The following is an 18,316-nucleotide window of genomic DNA, read 5'->3' as shown; positions in this document are numbered from 1 at the left end:
GTTACATTTGTTTACTGCCCACCATCATCTTGCATCACCGAAGCCTACACTCAACGCTCAAATCTATCTCCGCTTCTGCCCCCGCCACTATCCCTTGAATCTCTTTATTGCCTTTGCCGACATCTCACCTTTCGCTGTTCCCCGATACTAGGATTTCTGACACCTCGTCCGTTCCATTCTAATGGCTTATTTCCCCTTTACATCGTCCATGACACTGAAGTCTCTTCCCTTTGTCAGCAACCTATTCTCTATCTCCCTGTGTCTCCTCTCTCTCTGGGGCCTCTTGTCCAATGCACACACAATCCCCATCTATATCTTCGCTCCCTTGGCCCGTCACATTCTCAAATCCCCTGCCCTTCCTGTCCCTTGGCAACACCGGCCTCACTATATCCTCTTCTCCCGCCTCTCCGAGCCTGCCCTTCAATATCGTAACACAATCATTTCTCTGTACCTCCGTCACGATTGCTTGTGAACCTCCTCCCTCCTTCACAACGCCGAATACTCGCCCAAACCACAATCCTGCCTTCATTAATCTATTTTCTCTCTGTATTCTTCACCACTTGTTTTTCATTGCATTCACCAACCTCCTTTTTCCACTCATCTACTCGCTGCTCTCAGTGCCTTGACATTCAGTTCTCGTCCCCAGTCCTTCCTCTTCACCATTTCTTCTTATTCACCTAGCAGATTTGCGCCTCTCTCGACATACACTCATTGCCCCATCCTCTTCTCCGTCCTTTCAACAGCACCACCTTCTCTGGTTTACTTTGCGGCGCACCCCACCATGCTCACGTACATTGTTTTCGTTTTCGCGGCCTAATCGCTGCACCATTTCACTCTGCAGCTCTCTCGCTATTCCATGTTCCCAACTATGTCCACTTATCCTGTCCAGCTCCGGTCCTCTGACTGGGATCCTCTGTTACCCCTCTTAACACTGTGCTCGCTAAGGTGTCACTAGCCTTTCCATCATCCCCTGCCTCTTTGCGCTTCGCCTGCTTCGACTATTCTTCCTTGCAATCTCTCGCTCCACAGATCACTCTAACGTACCATAAATCGCTCATGTTTAGACCCGTTAGTTCTACCCTAAATCCCCCTTTATCTTTCATGCCTTCTTACTCTCTGGGCCTCGCCTTTGTCTCCAGCTAATGCTACAAATCAGTTTGTTCTCGACCTCTTCTTGATGCTTTCTATCTTTAAAAACAGAGAAAACCTACAGCACAATACAGGCCTTTCGGCCCATAAAGTTGTGTCGAACATTTCCCTACCTGAGATATTACTAGGCTTACCCATAGCCCTCTATTTTTCTAAGCTCCATGTACCTATCCAAAAGTCTCTTAAAAGACCCTATCGCATCCGCCTCAACCACAGTTACCGGGAGCCTATTCCACACACTCACCACTCTCTGCGTAAAAAAACTTACACCTGACATCTCCTCTGTACCTACTCCCCAGCGCCTGAAACCTGTGCCCTCTTGTGGCATCCGTTTCAGCCCTTGGAAAAAGCCTCTGACTATCCACACTATCAATGCCTCTCATCATCTTAAACACCTCTATCAGGTCACCTCTCATCCTCCGTCGCTCCAAGGAGAAAAGGCCGAGTTCACTCAACCTGTTTTCATAAGGCATGTTCCCCAATCATTGTAAATCTCTTCTGCACCCTTTCTATGGCTTCCACATCCTTCCTGTAGTGAGGCGATCAGAACTGAGCACAGTACTCCAAGTGGGGTCTGACCAGGGTCCTATATACCTGTAACATTACCTCTCGGCTCCTAAGTTCAATACCACGATTAGTGAAGGCCAGTATACCGTATGCCTTCTTAACCACAAAGTCAATCTTTGTTGCCTTCTGTCGTATTCTTCGCCTTAGCACCATCCTACTGCCTGGCTTATATCTCTTCTCCTTACCTCGCTCACATTCCGTCCAGTTTTCTCCCGTAGTTCCCTCACCCATTTCCTGTATCGCCCGTCCTCATTCCGGACATTTGTTTGACACTTCAGACTTTGCTCCCCCGTCGTTTGCTGGCGTTGTTTTGTACCTCTCTCCCTGTTCCTCATTCGTCCTCTCTCCGCCATTCCCTCAGAGACCACATTTTCGTCCTTTCTTCACTTCCTCTTCCATGGCCTGCAGTCGATTCTGTCCATCTGCACACCCTTGATCCTCTATCTCACCGCCCACTCTGTCTAACCTCCTCGCGCTCGCTGCAATGGAACTTCCTTCTTTTCCCCCCCTCCCTGTCTCCCTCCCGTCCTGACCTTCATTTCTTCAGCTGCCCTCTGCCTACATCCTGTCCTCATGTATTTTCAGCCCTGCTCTCTCCCTGCTTCAATGTTTCTCCTTCTCCTGTGGACTCCGCTACCCTAAAACTTTAGCCGATGAAAATATGAATCTCAAAGTAGTTCTTTGAAATTTTCTTCAATATTTTCTCAGATTTGCCTTCATGTCCGGAGCAATGGGTTCAGTTCAAGCAAAATTGTTATCTGTTTTCCTGGAACACAGCAACCTGGAAGAAAGCCAATGAATCCTGTGCATCAGGGAATGCCCATTTAATGGTCATTAACAACGTTGCGGAAGAGGTAGGATATTAGGATGTGATCAAACTCGCTGGCACTGTAGATTTGCCATTTTTGTAATGACTTAGTCGTGTCATGGGGACATATCCTTTCCGCTCCTGCTATGAGATGAAAGCGTTGTGCCCGGGGCGATTGTCATTCTGGTGGAAACTGTCTGAGAACAGACTCAAACTTTCTGCCCTCGAAGGTCCGAAAGGCCTACTCCTGCACCTATTGTCTATTGTCTATTGTCACTAATAGAGAGTTAGTTTTTCCTGGTTATCCCGTGAAAAAAAATGCTGTATGGATTGTCTCGGCGTTGAACGGTACATCTGGCAACACTGCACGACAAGAACAGAGGGATTGTTAGTGTATTATTTGGACTTCTGCTGGGCAGGTTTTCCAGCAATACAGTCTTGTATCTAATAGTTGGATATTCCAAGAGGATAGGTATAGAATTATGGGTTTATGGAATTAATAAGCAGGAAATCAGCTCTTTCATACTATCTAGTCTATCGCGACCAAGGCGTATCATTTACGCTAGTTCCAGTTCCAGCATTTGACATTTAATATTATCCATTCGCCGGCTCATGAAAAAAAAATCCCATGTAATTTTGAAAGCATTTTAACTAGGCTTAATAACTCTGCATGTTTTCTTTAGGGTTTCCTAATGTGGAAAGTGAGTTTATTCAACACCCACATCCAAATCATCCAAAAGATTTCACCAGTCCTCAGGCAATGAAGCAGTCCGTGAATACATAAAACATGACAGAGAAAACAGTTAGTCATTGTTCATAGCTTATGTGGTATTCGCAACACGTAATGACCATTTCCCATTGAAAGTACCCACCCAACTATGTACTCAACATCCTTACTATCACTGCGAATATTCTTAATCACATTTCTCCAGAAACAAGACTGAGTGAGCCACATAAACGATGTAACTGCACTGACCCGGCCAGAGACCTGGTATTTTGAACAACTGTTCCTGTAAACATATCTACAACTGACAAAAAGAATGAGAGTGATGTCATGCTCTCTATTGAAAATATTTCTACGATTCTTCGTAAAAACACACAGGAAGTTAACATCATGTAAGACAATACATCTTGTTTTAGGAAGATTTAAGCAGCTACTCTAACATTATCTCTTCTTTTGCGTTTGATGAACACACTCTCCAAACAATCTGCATGGTCAATACAAACGGACGTAGGGCACGCAACCAGCAATAAGAAGTTCCGCTAATTACGGGCATCCTTGACATGACACCAACCATAGGACCATAAGATACAGAAGAAGATTTAGGACAGTTGGCTCATCGAGCCTGCTCCGCTATTTCATCATGGCTGATCCATTTTCCTATCAGCCGCAATTTCTTGCATTCTCCAGTAACTCTTTATGTCTTGACTTATCAACAACCTATCATCCTCTGACTTAAATATATTTGATGACTTGGTCATCACAGCTGTCCACAACAACAAAATCCACAGATTCACTACTCTCTGGCTAAATAAAGAGCTTTGTAAAAGTATTGGGGACGTTAGGCTGCTTGAAGGGCAGTTTGATCAACGACTGGTAAATATGTCTTGTTAGTCCAGACTAGCACTGACGTAACTGAAATTGCGCTGCCCAATATGTTAGGAGAACCTGGAGGAGAGGGACCATGGGCAGTCCATACTTTTAGAGAAGGGGGACATTTAGCGGAGGGCGACGAACTCAAAGACAAGTTATTCTCAAAGTGAGGGAAAAGAGTTGGTAGATGTGAAATGTACAGAGGGCCCTTCAAAGGTCGATAGAAATGCTGAGCTGATTTCGGCAGTTATTTCAATGGTAGATTAATGCTAAAGCGTACCTGCGGAGAACCAAAGATATCATAGGCTGAGGATGTTCTCTGGGGCCAAGCTCCCCCCCCCCCCCGCCCCACGGTGATAAGGATGAATATGCGCCTTGACGGAGAAGACATCTCAGTTCCTGGAAGAAAGGCACTGTTCAGATTATATGAAAAGGCAGCGACTGGTGGAGAGTTTAAAAGGTCCGTCTGCTGAGGTGCTGAGGTTCCTAAAGACAGAAACCCCGTTGGCCACGCACGGGAACTTCATGTAAGCGTTATCCAACGTTTTGACTCGGCCGACATCCCATCGGAGTTTACCCTGAGGTTCAGCCGAACACTCCAGGTGAAAGGGTTGAAAATTTCTGCCCACATTTTCTGGCCGGAGAAACAGCAGCATGGCTTGTGGCGTAAAAGGGTCCATTCATCTGGTTGAGTTAAAATCGATTAATGATGGAGATAGTTGTGAAGAGCGTGATGTCACGCCACGTGATTACTTTAAGCATTCGGATGATTCATAAGACTCGTCCCAATCCCTCGTTTCTTGAGCTGATCAGAGAAGTAAGAGAGGAAGACAATAGGATGGAGGAGCTGAAGGTTTCCACCATCAGGACAAATTCCTCAGTATTAGCTTTTGTTGTCGATGCGACCGCTGATGCCACAAAAGTAGGTATTTTGCAGAATGCAGTGGAAATCCTGCCAGCTGAAGTATCTCAGTCCATTGCGGTTACTGCTGCCACGCAGTGTGACAATTCTGATACAAAACTGGACCTACCGGTAGGGTCTCATAGGTAGAGGGCTGCGGCTGCCACGGGTATCTTGATGAAGGAAGAGACTGGTATTTTCTGAGTATGGCTATTTCAATCGGGAGTGTGCAGGACAGGAAAACCTTTGGAAAGAAACCTATCAGAGCCAACCCACCCACTCTGGCTACCTAGCTGTCTATTCCATATACCGTGTATGCTTGGATGATAAGCTTCCAAGTGTAATTTCCTTTCAGCCTAGAGTTAGTGTTGGCCACAATATCATGCCTGGCATTCTGTAACCGCGCTACAACTTAATCTGCCTTATTCTATATGTTGCATGTTTCAAATATAAAAAATTCAGTCCTGCATTCACCACCCTTTCCGACTTTGTCAGCCGTTTACATTGCAATTCATCCTGCTGACTGCAATTTTGCCCTATTGTCAGTCTATCCTTGCTGGAAGCCTCACTATAAAATGCCTCTGAGAACTAGCCCTGCTACTGCGGATCCATTCAGCCGGCCAATTTAGTTTAAACCCTCCCTATCATCACTTGAAAACTTGACCGCAAGTATATTGGTTCTCTTGGGTTTAGTTGTTAACTTTAGGTGTTACCTGTTCATTTGGCAGGGTGTACCTTCCCCAGATGATTTTCCAATTATCAGTAAATATAAAATTTATCTGCCAAGTTCTCCTGGCGCTTGGTTTCGCCAACAATACAAAGGTTACTTTCTAACATAGTCCGCTTTTCAGCTTTGTCCTTAGCTCCCTCTAATCTCTCTTCATGACCTCATTGTCTTTCATTTCTATGTCATTGGTGGCATAGTAATTTCTCGCTGCTCTTTGCCCCCCATTTAGAATGCCGTGGCTCCGAACTGAGACATCCCTGACACAAGAACCTATGAGGCAACATACGATATCCACGTCTCTATCATGGCCACACAGGAATAATGTTGCCTCTCTATTCCTCCAGCTATAGATGATCCTCCGGCAGTGCTCTGCACCTCTCAACTCTTCTGAAGTACAGCACTGGAATTAGTGCCAGAGACCCGGTTGCTGGCATTCCCCCGATATGTCGTCCCCATCAACAGTATCCAAAACGGCTTACTTATATTGTAGGGAACCAGCCAGAGGGGTACTCAGTACTGGCCACCCAGTTCCCTTTCTTTTCTCCTGCCTCCTGCAACCTAGGGGTGACTACCTCTCAGTACCCTTATCTACCACCTCCTCAGTTTCCCGTATGAGCCAAAGGTCATCGAGTTCCAGCTCCAGTTCTGTAAAACGTTACCTGAGGAGCTGCAGCTCGGTGCACATGGTGGGTATCCCGGAGACTGGAATTTTCGCAGAATTCCCAGCTTTCACGGAAAGAAAACAACACAGCTCCTGGAGCCATTTTCACTGAATCATGGTCGAGACTCTAATGGGCGAAGAATGAAGAATACAGGAGAAGAAAATAAATTACGAGGTGTTTCCTTCGCCCCAGCCTGATTAGCCAAACCAAAAGCGACCTCTTTGTAATACTAGCCCACTCACGCAATAGCTGCTCCAATAATAGGCTCAGCTTGCCCCGGCCTGGTTAATTCACCCTTGCTAATGACCCCTGTTCATTGATCGGGCGTAGTTAAAAATGCAAAGAGGTACTTACCGATTCTGCACCCTAACGGCAGTCAACGTGAAACAGAAAGGGAAACGCAAAACTTATCCAGTCAGGCTTTATGTTTGGAATGATAATTCAGTCGCACTTAACGTCTGGAGCTCTTCCTCAGATTAGCGGGAAGAACTAAGCATTTATTTATAGGTGGATTGAACTGTCGGGGAATCAACCAAATTGAGAGGTAAAGCAGATTAAGTGATTATCATGGTTAGTCAGGTAGCACTTGCTCTGTAGTCGAAAGTTCAGTACTGCCGCTGGCCTTGACCTTTCAGTTTTATGAAGTTGGGAACATGGCAAAGACCAAACAAACCGAAGTAATGTAACATGCTGATATCTCCCGTTCCACTCAAACGTTTACAAAAAGGGCGAAGGGTTTGAACTAAACAGCTGGACTTTAGTTCGAATTTCACCATGTAAAAACTTTGATAGAAATACTATCGACAACCATTGATGCCTTTGTTTCTACGGCAGGAGTTTTTAAGAAAAGCCGTCCATGATAAAACTTACTGGATTGGGCTCACTTACTATAATCGTATGTTGCGCTGGGTGGATGGAACAGATTACTATTCTTCTATACCGTAAGTTCCTTTCAAGTCTCATGTTTTGCTCTATATCTCTGGCGTTGAATGGCAACCAGATATCTCTGCTGCTTTGTGAGCTCCAGTATTAGAAACACTGAAGAAACGAGATCAATTGGAGATTCACATTGCAGCTTTTTTTTGCTTGAGTACGTATAGGCAACTTTGGGATTAAACCCCAAGATCCCTCTACATGAATGGTTTTTAGTGTTCCAGCATTAATAATATAAATTCCCCCTGAACGTGACCTCTTAAACTACAATACCTGGTGCAGGCACGTATTAATCGCCATGTGCAAATTCTCCGGTCATATAGGACCATAAAACCTTAAGAATTACAGTGCCTACAGAATTATTCACCACCACTCCACCCCTCTTGAAAATTTTGTATGTTTTAATGTTTTACAACATTGCATCACAGTTGATTTATTCTGGCTTGTTTAACATTGATCCACAGAATAAGACTGTTTCGTGTCAAAGTGAAAAGAGATCCCTACAAAGTGATCTAAATTAATTACAAATATAAAACACAAAATAATTGATTGCATACGTATTCACCCGCTTTAATATGACACAATAAATCATCACTGGTGCCGCCAATTGGATTTAGAAGCTACATGCTTAGTTAAATGGAGATCACTAGTGTACAGGCAAGGTGTTTCAATTGATTATACAAACACACATCTAAATCTGGCAGGTCTAACTGCTGGCGAGTCAGGATCCTGGCAGGACATACACCATGAAGGCAAAAGAACACTGCAAGCAACTCACAGAAGGGTTATTAGAAAGCACAAGTCAGGAGATGGATACAGGAAAATTTCCAAGTCACTGAATATTCCTTGGAGTACGGTTGTCAATCATCAAGAAATGTAAAGAATATGGCCCAGCTGTAAACCTGCAGAGAGCAGATTGTCCTCAAAATCTGGGTACCTTGCAGAAGGGGACTAATATGGGAGGCCAGCAGGTGACCTATGACAACTCTGAAGGAGTTACAACGTCAGTATCTGAGATGTTGACCTGATAGAGGTGCAGAAGATGATGAGAGGCATTGATCGTGTGGATAGTGAAAGGCTTTTTTCCCCAGGGCGGATATGGCTAGCACGAGAGGACACAGTTTTAAAGTGCTTGGAATCAGGTACAGAGGAGATATCAGGGGTAATTTTTTTTTACGCAGAGAGTGGTGAGTACTTGGAATGGGCAGCTGGCATCGGTGGTGGAGGGTCTTTTAAGATGCTCCTGGACAGGTATATGGAGCTCAGAAAAATAGAGGACTATGGGTAACCCTAGGTAATTTCTCAGGTAAAGACATTCTCGGAAAAGCTTTGTGGGCCGAGCGGCCTGTAGTGTGCTGTAGGTTTTCTATTTTCTGTGTTCTATCGGAGAGACTGCGCCTAGAACAACTGTTTACAGGGTGCTTCCGCAGTCGCAGCTTTATGAGAAAGTGGCAAAGAGAAATCCATTGATGAAGGAAACTGTCATGAAATCTCGGCTGGAGTTTTCCAGAAGGCATGCGGGAGGCTGAAGTCAGCTGGAAGAAGGATTCATGGTCTGATGATAGCTAAACACTGTATATCATCGAAAAAAAAACACACCATCCCTCCTGTGAAACATGGTGGTGGCGATATCATGTTGTGGCGAAGGTTCACCTGCAGAAAGCCCCGAAAGCCTGTGAAGGTAGAGAGCAAAACGAATGCAGCAAAATACAGGGAAATCCTGGAGGAAAAACCTGATGTACTCTGCAAAAGGACTTGCAAATTGAGTGATTTCTTTACCGGAAGACAATGGTCCTTAGCATTAAGCAAAAGCTACACAGGAATAACTTAAAAACAACAAAGTTTATTCCCTGGAGTGGCCAGGTCAGAATATAAACCTCAATCCAATTGAGAAAGTGTGGCTGAACTTGAAATGCTTTTTTCACTCACGATCCCCATGCAATCTGATAGAGCTCATGCAATTATGCAAAGAAGAATGGGGTAAATTAGTAATGTCCAAATTTACAAAGCTGATAGGGACCTACTCACAAAGATGCAAGACTGTAATTACTACCATAGGTGCATCTACTAAATTCTGACTTGAAGGGGCGAGTAATTATGCAATCCATTATTTTGTGTTCAATAATTATAACAGATTTGGCCCAATTTATAGAAACTGTTGCCAGTTTGACACATGAAGAAACTTTTCTGTTAATCAGTGTCAAAAAAGGCGAATTAAATCCAGCATGATTCAATGTTGTAAAACAAACAAAACACATGAAATCTTAAGTGGGGAGCGGATGCTGAATACTCTTTTATAGGCACTATACGTAAGAGTAGAATTAGGCCGGTTGGCCTATCGAATCTACTCAGTTAATTCACCATGGCTGAACCACCTTACCCCTCAGCCGCAGTCTCCTGCTTTCTCCCCCTATTCCATCATACACTGACCAATCAAGGATCTGTCATCCTCTGCCTGAAGTATAGGTAATGATTTGGCCTCCATTGTCGCCTGCAGCAACGAATTTCACTGCTTCACCGCTCTTTCGCTGAAGAAATTCAACCTAATTTGATCTAATTCCTCCCGAGGCTGTGTTTTCTGGTGCTAATCTCAACCAACATAGTAAACATTTTCTCCACATCTACTCTATCGAAGTCCTTCTACCTTCCATCAGTTTCAATTATGTTACAACTCATTCTTCTGAATTTCACAGAATACTGTACTAGATCCATCAACAGCTTTTCATATGAGAAGCCGTTTAATCCTATAATCATTCTCCGGAACCTTCTTTATGCACACTCCAGTGTCAGAACATCTCTCTAAGTTAAGGGGCCTCAAACTGCTCACAATACCCTATGCGAGGGCTCACTGATGCTTTGTAAATCCTTGATATTACATGTACATCCTTGGTTTTATATTCCATACCTCTTGAAAGAAATGCCATCATCCCATTTTTCTTCCTCAACACCGAGTGAACCTGCAAGTCAATATTTTGAAAATCCTGATCAAGGGCTCCCAATTCCTTTTGCACTTCACATTTTACAATTGTCTCTCCATGTATGAAATAGTATATTGTTTTAGTCCATCTAGTAATTTCTTTACCATACAATACCGGATACAGTATTCCATCTCCCACTTCTTTGCCCAATCTCCTTATCTTTATAGGTCCCTCTGTAGCCTTTTTCATTATTCCAATCCTGCTTGTTGTTTTTTCAAAGAATTCCAACAGATTTTTCAGACAAGACTTTCCTTGAGGAAATCACGCCGAACAAGTCCTAATTAACTATATTGCTCCAAGTACCCGAAAACCGTATCTAGCAACTTCAAAACCACTGAGGTCAGTCAAGTGGCATAAACATTCCTTCGTTCTGCCTTGCTCCCTTCTTGAAGAGTGCAGTGATATTTGCAATTTTCCAGTCTTCAGGATCATTTCCAGAATATAGCAATTCTAAAAAGATCATTATTTATGCATCCACAATCTCATCAGTCACCTCGTTCAGAACCCTGAAAAGTAAACCATCTGGTCCAGGTGACTTATCTATTTGCGGAATATTCAGTTTACCAAGAACCTTCTCCCTATTAACGGCAACTTCACACGCTTTTGATCACAGACAATCTCAAACTTCCACCATGAGGACTGATGCAAAATATTTACTTAGTTCGTCCACTTACTCCTTCTCACCCAATACCACCACCTCAGCATCGTTTCCAGCTGTTTGATATTAATAATTGCCTCTCTTTTACACATTATGTATCTGGAGAAACTCTTGGTATCCTCTTCAATATTATTGATAGCTTACTTTCACATTCTGTCTTTTCCTTCTGAATGACTTTTCTAGTCGCCTTTTGTTGGTTTTTAAAAGCTTACTAATCCTCCAACTTCGCACTAATGTTTGCTACATTACATGCCCTCCATTTGGCCTTTGGCTTTGGCTGTAGGGATAGTTGTATCCTTTTGCTTTTACAATTATTCTTCCTCTTTGGAATACATATAACCAGTACCTTCCAAATTGCTTCCACAAATTCCAGCCATGCTGCGCTGACGTCATCCCTACAGATGTTCTTTTCCAATAAATGTTGGCCAATTCCTCTCTCGTGCCTCTTTAGTTCCCGAGTTCGAATCCAAGTCGGGCCACCCTCCGAGCACGCTTTCCATCCACGTCGGATTGAGCATCGAGCTAGCCACTCGGCCTCGTGAAAAAGAGGGTCGAGTCAGAAACGTTCATATCGTGACTCGGATAATTCGAAAGGAGACCAATCCTGACACCACGCGCCAGACAAGATTGGCTGACTGTCTGGTGCGACACGCAAAAAAAAAAAAAAAAAAAAAAAAAAATTCCCTTTACTCCGCTGTATTATTGATGCATTCGAGTTTATTTCCTCCTTCTCAAATGTCGTGGCGGACTCGGTCATATTATGATATCGCTCCCGGCAGGCTTTCTCAACTCCGGCTGTCTGAGCAATTAGGGTGCAATGCGCAATGCCCAGTCTAGAATAGCTGATCCCCTAAAGGGCTCAACAACGACCTGCTCTAAAAAAAACATCTCCTAGGCATTCTAGAAGTCCCCACTCTTGAGATCAGGCATCAATCTTTCTTTTTTACCAATCCCCTTGCATATTGAACTCCTTCATGACTAATGTAATATTGCCTTTTTGTCATGCAATTTCTGTCTCCCATTGTAATTTGTACACCACATCTTTACTACCATGTGGGGGGTCTGTATAACTGCCATCAGTGACTTTGTACCCTTGAAGTTCCTTAGTTGTATACCTTTCAATACAATCCAACACTATGTCACTTCTTTCTAAAGTTTCTTTTCATTTTTTTTACCAACGGAACTATACTACACCTTCTGCCTAACTGCCTCTCCTTTTGCTACAATGTGTATCCTTGAGCGTTACGCTCCCAGCGATAATAACCTTTCAGCCATTAATCAGTGATTCCGACATCATATATGCCAATCTGTAACTGGGCTGCAAGTTCACCTACCTTATTCCATAACTTCGTGCACTCAAATCAAATACCTTCAACCGTTTTCAATCTAGTCCAACTTTCACATTGCAACCGATGCTGCTGACTGTAATTTTGCTTCATCAATAGCCACTGTTTCCTTGGAGTCTCTCTGCACTCTGCCTCTGTTTATGAAACAACTACCATATCCTCAACAGTATCGCACTGGTTCCCATCCCTCTGAGAAAGCAGTTTCAACACTCCCTGGTAATTCCAACAAGCCAAGCTGCAGGAATATTGATCCCGTCGCTTAAGTGCAGTTTTTAGCTTCCACAGTAGAGATCCCAATGATCCATACATACGGTCGTTTATTGATTGATGCTCACAGCATCAAACGTGCTTGAGTGCATCCAACCTGAGCTTCAGCTCCTGGACAGATTCGTTTAAATCAAAGAAATTGATGTTTTCCTGATCACTCACTTCGCAAGATTAAGCACATATATTTCTTGGCTGCTCTTAACTGTAACTCCTCTCCGATTCCTGTGCTAAGTCCCCCGACCCACAGCTCAGCACTTACTCTCAAGCACAGATGTCAATCATAATCGCTGTTAAAAATGATTGCTCCATAAATGTTTAGCAATCAATTGTGTATGAAAACTCTCGCATTGCGTACATTATAAAGAGTACTTTTCCTGCTTTATTAAAATGAGGCTATTCAGTTATCGCCGCATTTCTCTCTTCCCACAGGTCCTGGAATAATCGTTGTTATTGGAGTTATTCAGGATGCTGCGTAGCCATCAGTCCATATGGAGGGAAGGAAAAATTGTCATGCTCTTTCCAGCATCACAGCATATGTGAAAAACCAGCAGAGTGAAAGTTTTATTTTCCTTATAGTGGTGACGAAGTAGAAACAGAATCCATCTGTGAATCTACCGCGTTTGCATTCCCGGCGATCGGCTCTGAGAAGAGATTGGTATCACGTGGCCAGAACTCTCACTTGCCTCCAGCCCCTCATGATATTGCAGCTGTTCCAACGTCTACTATTGATATTCAAATTTAACCGTATATACCAGCCCAACGATTCAAAGATCCTCACGTGGGCAGATCACCGTTGTTTCTTACTGACTGAGCACATATCCTTTTTTCCTGTCATCTTGTAAAGTCACATTTTGGTGCGTGTTCTGTAGTACTTTTTTCCGTCACCTCACTTTCGGCCTTTAGGAAAAAACTTTCACGTGAAAGCTAATCTTGCAGTATCATTTCATTTGAAAATATGATTTGCAATTTGTATCACCCTAAGGAATAGAATTGTTTCTGTACAGACAACGTCCCATTGTCTGCTAAAGTGTAAAATGAACGGCTTGTGGAAGGACCCCTCTTTCATCTAATCAGTCTAGAGAGATCAAGCTGCCAATATCCACTCGTCAGTACTCCCCTTGTCATCTCTCCCCATCTTTTCCTATTTTAACCTGACCATAGAAGCACGATTCTGCCTGTACAGACTTTCAAAGCAATCACTGTCCTTTAACAGAAGTCCGATCTCTTTAATAAGAACATTTCTGGCTGAAACTGGTTTAATTCCGGTTTTCTTACAATTAATGCTTTGGTAGCAATAGGTTCAGAGCTCTTCAAGCAGGTTAACCTCTTAATATATTCGCATGATCGAATATCGTTCCCTTCATCAACTTATCCTCAACCCAACCCAACCTTTCCCACTTCCTCCTGTACGCCCCCTTCCCCACCATTCCACGTAACAATTAGGAACTTCAACCAGATTAATAATGCCGTCTGCAAGCGCAGGATTATTCCTATACCAATAATTTTAATAAAGAAAAACTTTTTATTTTGTACCTGGTATCCCGATGACTAATTAAAGTGTCTTGTTTCTCTGGCTTTCGCGCTCTCTGTGTTTTCTTGGTTAACATAGAATATAAAACATAGAAAACCTGCAGCATAATGCGGGCCCTTCGGTCTACAATGCGTACTAAATACGTACTTACTTAGAAATTACCTAATGTTACCCAAGCCCTCTATTTTTCTAAGCTCCATGTACCTATCTAAGTGTCTCTTCAAAGACCTTATCGTCTCCGCCTCCACCACCGTCGCCGGCAGCCCACTTAACGCACTCCGCATTCTCTGCGTAAAAAAACTTGACCTTGACATCTCCTCTGTACCTACTTGCCAGCTTGCAAGCACCTTAAAGCTGTGTCTTCTCCTGTTAGCAATGGTTAACAGTGAGAGTGGTAAGAATGATAGACTGAGCTGCGTGTTGCTGCTCTGAGATAGGTGTAGTCATTGTTCATTGCAGATTTGGAACTCTGCAGGAACTTGGCCTCAGCCCATGTTCCTAACAAGAGACCGTCATTGAACATTTAAACTTCCAATGTTATGTTATGAAAACCATCTTTGTCATTGTTTCCTACACATCTCAATTTTAAAATCGCGGTGTATATGAATTGTAATTTTGATGCGCCAGTACGCCTGGAAACGAAATCCCAAAGGGTCCCTACTCCTTCCTGGTCAATTTGCACACAGCCGTGTGTAGGTATACCGTGTTCACTCTCTGTCATGAACGATGTTCTGAGAAGATGGAACAAGGTTCACCAGGGCCAACTGGACCTTAGTTGAATGAGTGCATGGAATATTTGACAATCGAGATCCTGGGAATGATTAAAGGGAAAAGGTTGAGAACATGGTATCTTGAAATACAATCTTACCACAGGGTGCAATATTAACCACTAAGTTCCTAGGTGATGAGAAAGAATTACCTGTGCGGGATGCTAAAGTATCGAGATCCCTCAATCAGGATTGCTATGGGTATTCAGTTGCAAAATGTTTTGTGGCCTTGTCCTCGCTGCAATAAAAGCTACGCAGTCCCCGCTCCGCCTGTCACGCAGCAATCAAGGGAAATAGCAGAATCGTACATTTTCAATCACCTATAGGGTATTGTGATTGTAAGGGTGCCAAGGGAAACGTGCAAGGCAATCACTCATGGTAAAACTGCATGGTGCCTTCGCACGCTAACTCAGATATCTCCGATGCAGCGTAATCGAGCCCAATCAGGTTCAGCCGAGACACCGGCTCCTCAAACACTCAGTCCAGCTAACCCGATCATCGAGCAGTTCACTAATAGTGTAGACCTGCAGTACCTGAATTTCATAGAGTCCAGCATTCTCTTGTGATCACAAAAAAAAATGTTTAACACAGAAAAGAAGACACTTCTGGTCGGCTCCCCAATTTGTCCGAATCTCAGATTCAGAATGAGAATCAGGTTTGATATCACTGGTATACAGTATTTCGTGATTTTGTCTTTAACTTTCCTGTAGCAATTGAAGGAAATGCATAATTAATATAGAAAAGAACTGTTCTCCCGATATATCAGCACAGCTTTTCTTTTTTTTTCGATAACCAAATACGTCTCCTAAACTCCTGCTGAAATGTGCCTTTATTATAGCTGCATCGATATGTTGCTACCAGGTTAGATTATCAGAAACCAAATAAATCTTTCCTTATAACTCAAGTCCTCTAGTCCTTGCAAATTCCTTGTAAATTTTCTTTGTACTGTTTCAACATTATTTACATAATTCGTTTAAGTGGTTGACCAAAACTGCACAGAATAGTCCATTGATTTTGCATTCTTCTGCCCCTCTGATGTTGTGTCTCCAAAGCTCAGCTTTGTTTTATCCAGCCTAGTTCAGTCCCTTCCTAACTACCTCCGTGACTCTTTACACGCTCTTGATCTTTTCAATGACTTTGGTTCCTGTCTCAGATGGTTTCATTTTCACTATAGATGTCCAGTCCATATATACCTCCATCCCCCATCAAGACGGCCTTAAAGATTGACTCTTCTTACTCGGATAACAGACACAACCAATTCCTTTTCAACACCACTCTCCTATGTCCTATCACCTTGCTCTCAAACTTATTTGGCCTATTTCTGACACCTCGTTCACCTTTCTCGATCTCGCTGTTAGTAATCCTCTATCTCTTCCTTCAGTTAGTCCTGATGAAGGGTCTCGGCCTGAAACGTCGACTGTACCTCTTCCTAGAGATGCTGCCTGGCCTGCTGCATTCACTAGCAACTTTGATGTGTGTTGCTTGAGATAAACACACGCGGATTTCAACTTCAACCGAAATGTGACGATTTCTATCCTTGCTGTTGATGCTTGTTAAACCAGATAAAGCTTGCTCACACATGTAAGAAGTTGAAAACTGCAGGAAAATGTTCATTGCTTTCCTATGAATGGCAAGATACGTTTCTTTCATAGGAATCCAGATCGTGTCCGGGGCGGGTCATTAAATTTTATCTTGGTTGCATGATTTAATTATTTAATTATTTATGGTTTTATATTTCTATATTTATACTCTGTTCTTGGTTGGTGCAACTGTAACGAAACCAAATTTCCATCGGGATCACTAAAGTATGTCTATGACTATGATCGGAGTGCAGCTTATAAAGTTTCTGCCATTCCCTCAAGGTCAAGGTCATTCTCTCAGGCTGAGCAGAAGATTTAGTAAAAGGGTCCCCCACCTAGTGATACTGCTATGTTGAAAGGAAGAAAAAAATAATGTTCAATTTTGTTCCGCGGTCCTTCCAAGTGGGTTTCAATGAAAAATAGACACTTATCGACATCCATCCTCACACTCAAGCCCCAGCAGCAATGGAACCATATCAAGATTTTCTTCTGTGGCATTATTTTTCCAACGATCCAATTTCGGTTTGAATCCAAGAACCTTGTGACTTGAAGGCAAAATATTTCTGCAGGGCTTTGCAGAGACTTGTTCAACTGCTTCACATGTTGAAAAATAACTGTTACGTCGGCTGATTTTAATTGCCATTCTACATCTTCAAAGCACTTCTGAAAATCTGGCTTACTATTTTCTTGAAAGGACTCCCGCATTTCACCTCTCAGGTCAAACACCCGATTGAGAACTCTTCCTCTGCTAAACCACCGGAAGTATGTATGTAGCAGAAGTATGTGCTTTTTGTTCAGGTTTTTACACAGCTTTTTAAACATTCTCGAATGAACTGGTCTTAAAGCGACGAAGTAAGTTGTTTTCTGAGTCCTTTTACTGATTGTAGCTTTATTTGCAAAATCGTTAATCTTCTTCTTTTGCGATTTTATTAGTGCCTTAAAATAATCAGCAGTTTCACCTGTCATATGGATATGATTTGTAGTTAGGTGTCCTTTCAATTTAACTGGAACCATTGTAACAATTGTAAGTTGTTTACCACAGACTAGGCCCAGTAGAATATGACAACGTGGATCCCCAGTCCATGTAAACCCCATTGATATGTAGCTTTCATTGTAAAGATATGCTACCGGTTCATTACTTTAGTCCCCACACTGCTTTTGACTCCAGGGTCCAGAAGAGGCTGTTGGACTTCTTCTGGTGCAACAGGAGGCATTGGTTGCCTGCTGCGGTCTTAAGTCTTCCGATCGCGGAGAGTGGTCAGTCGTTGGTGTACGTCCGCAGCCAGCTGGCGGCACTCCGACTCAGGACCCTGCAGAGATACCTGTTTAGCCACCAGTACCCTCGATAGCATGTGCTGGCGAAGCACTTCCTCCACTGGGGACACTGTCTGCAGGAGGGCACGAGGTATCCAACGGAACACATCAGTTAGACTGCTTTGAGGGAACTGTCTTGCTTCTACCGAAATTTGTTGAAGATATGGGGTCTAGTCGTACCCAGACTGGCCGTTCGTGCGCCGGTCGGGCTCTTGCTCTGAAGCGGACAAGTCTCCATCCTGTCCCTGTGGGTGAGTAGGGCGCTTGAGGAAGTGGAAAGATTCCGGTTGTACCAGCACCTGATGATCCGAAGTGTTCGTCGAACAAAGGCCTCGAAAGACTGCCCCGCATAACGTAAGCCGTCCATCGAGGATGCCCACCGTGCTCTTCCCTGACGCTCCAAAGCTTTCCTTTTACCGGCTGCTCTTGCATGCATTTCACTTAATCTGCCGGCAAGCCTCGGCGTGGCGGTCTGTATTACCATCTGACAGCGGAGGAGGACACCATGTGGAAATATCTTTATGCAGGGGTCTT

At 43.4% G+C, this 18,316-nt stretch overlaps 1 pseudogene; it reads left to right on the top strand.

Moving 5' to 3' along the window:
* Positions 1-17,817, top strand: part of LOC134339285 (asialoglycoprotein receptor 2-like) — a 34,184-nt pseudogene extending 16,367 nt beyond the window's left edge.
* Positions 17,818-18,316: the final 499 nt, after the last annotated feature.

This window comes from Mobula hypostoma, chromosome 29, assembly GCF_963921235.1.
Source record: "Mobula hypostoma chromosome 29, sMobHyp1.1, whole genome shotgun sequence".
Lineage (NCBI taxonomy): Eukaryota > Metazoa > Chordata > Chondrichthyes > Myliobatiformes > Myliobatidae > Mobula > Mobula hypostoma.
The sequence above is the reverse complement of the archived record's forward strand: the minus strand, read 5'-3'. Positions and strand labels throughout refer to the sequence as shown.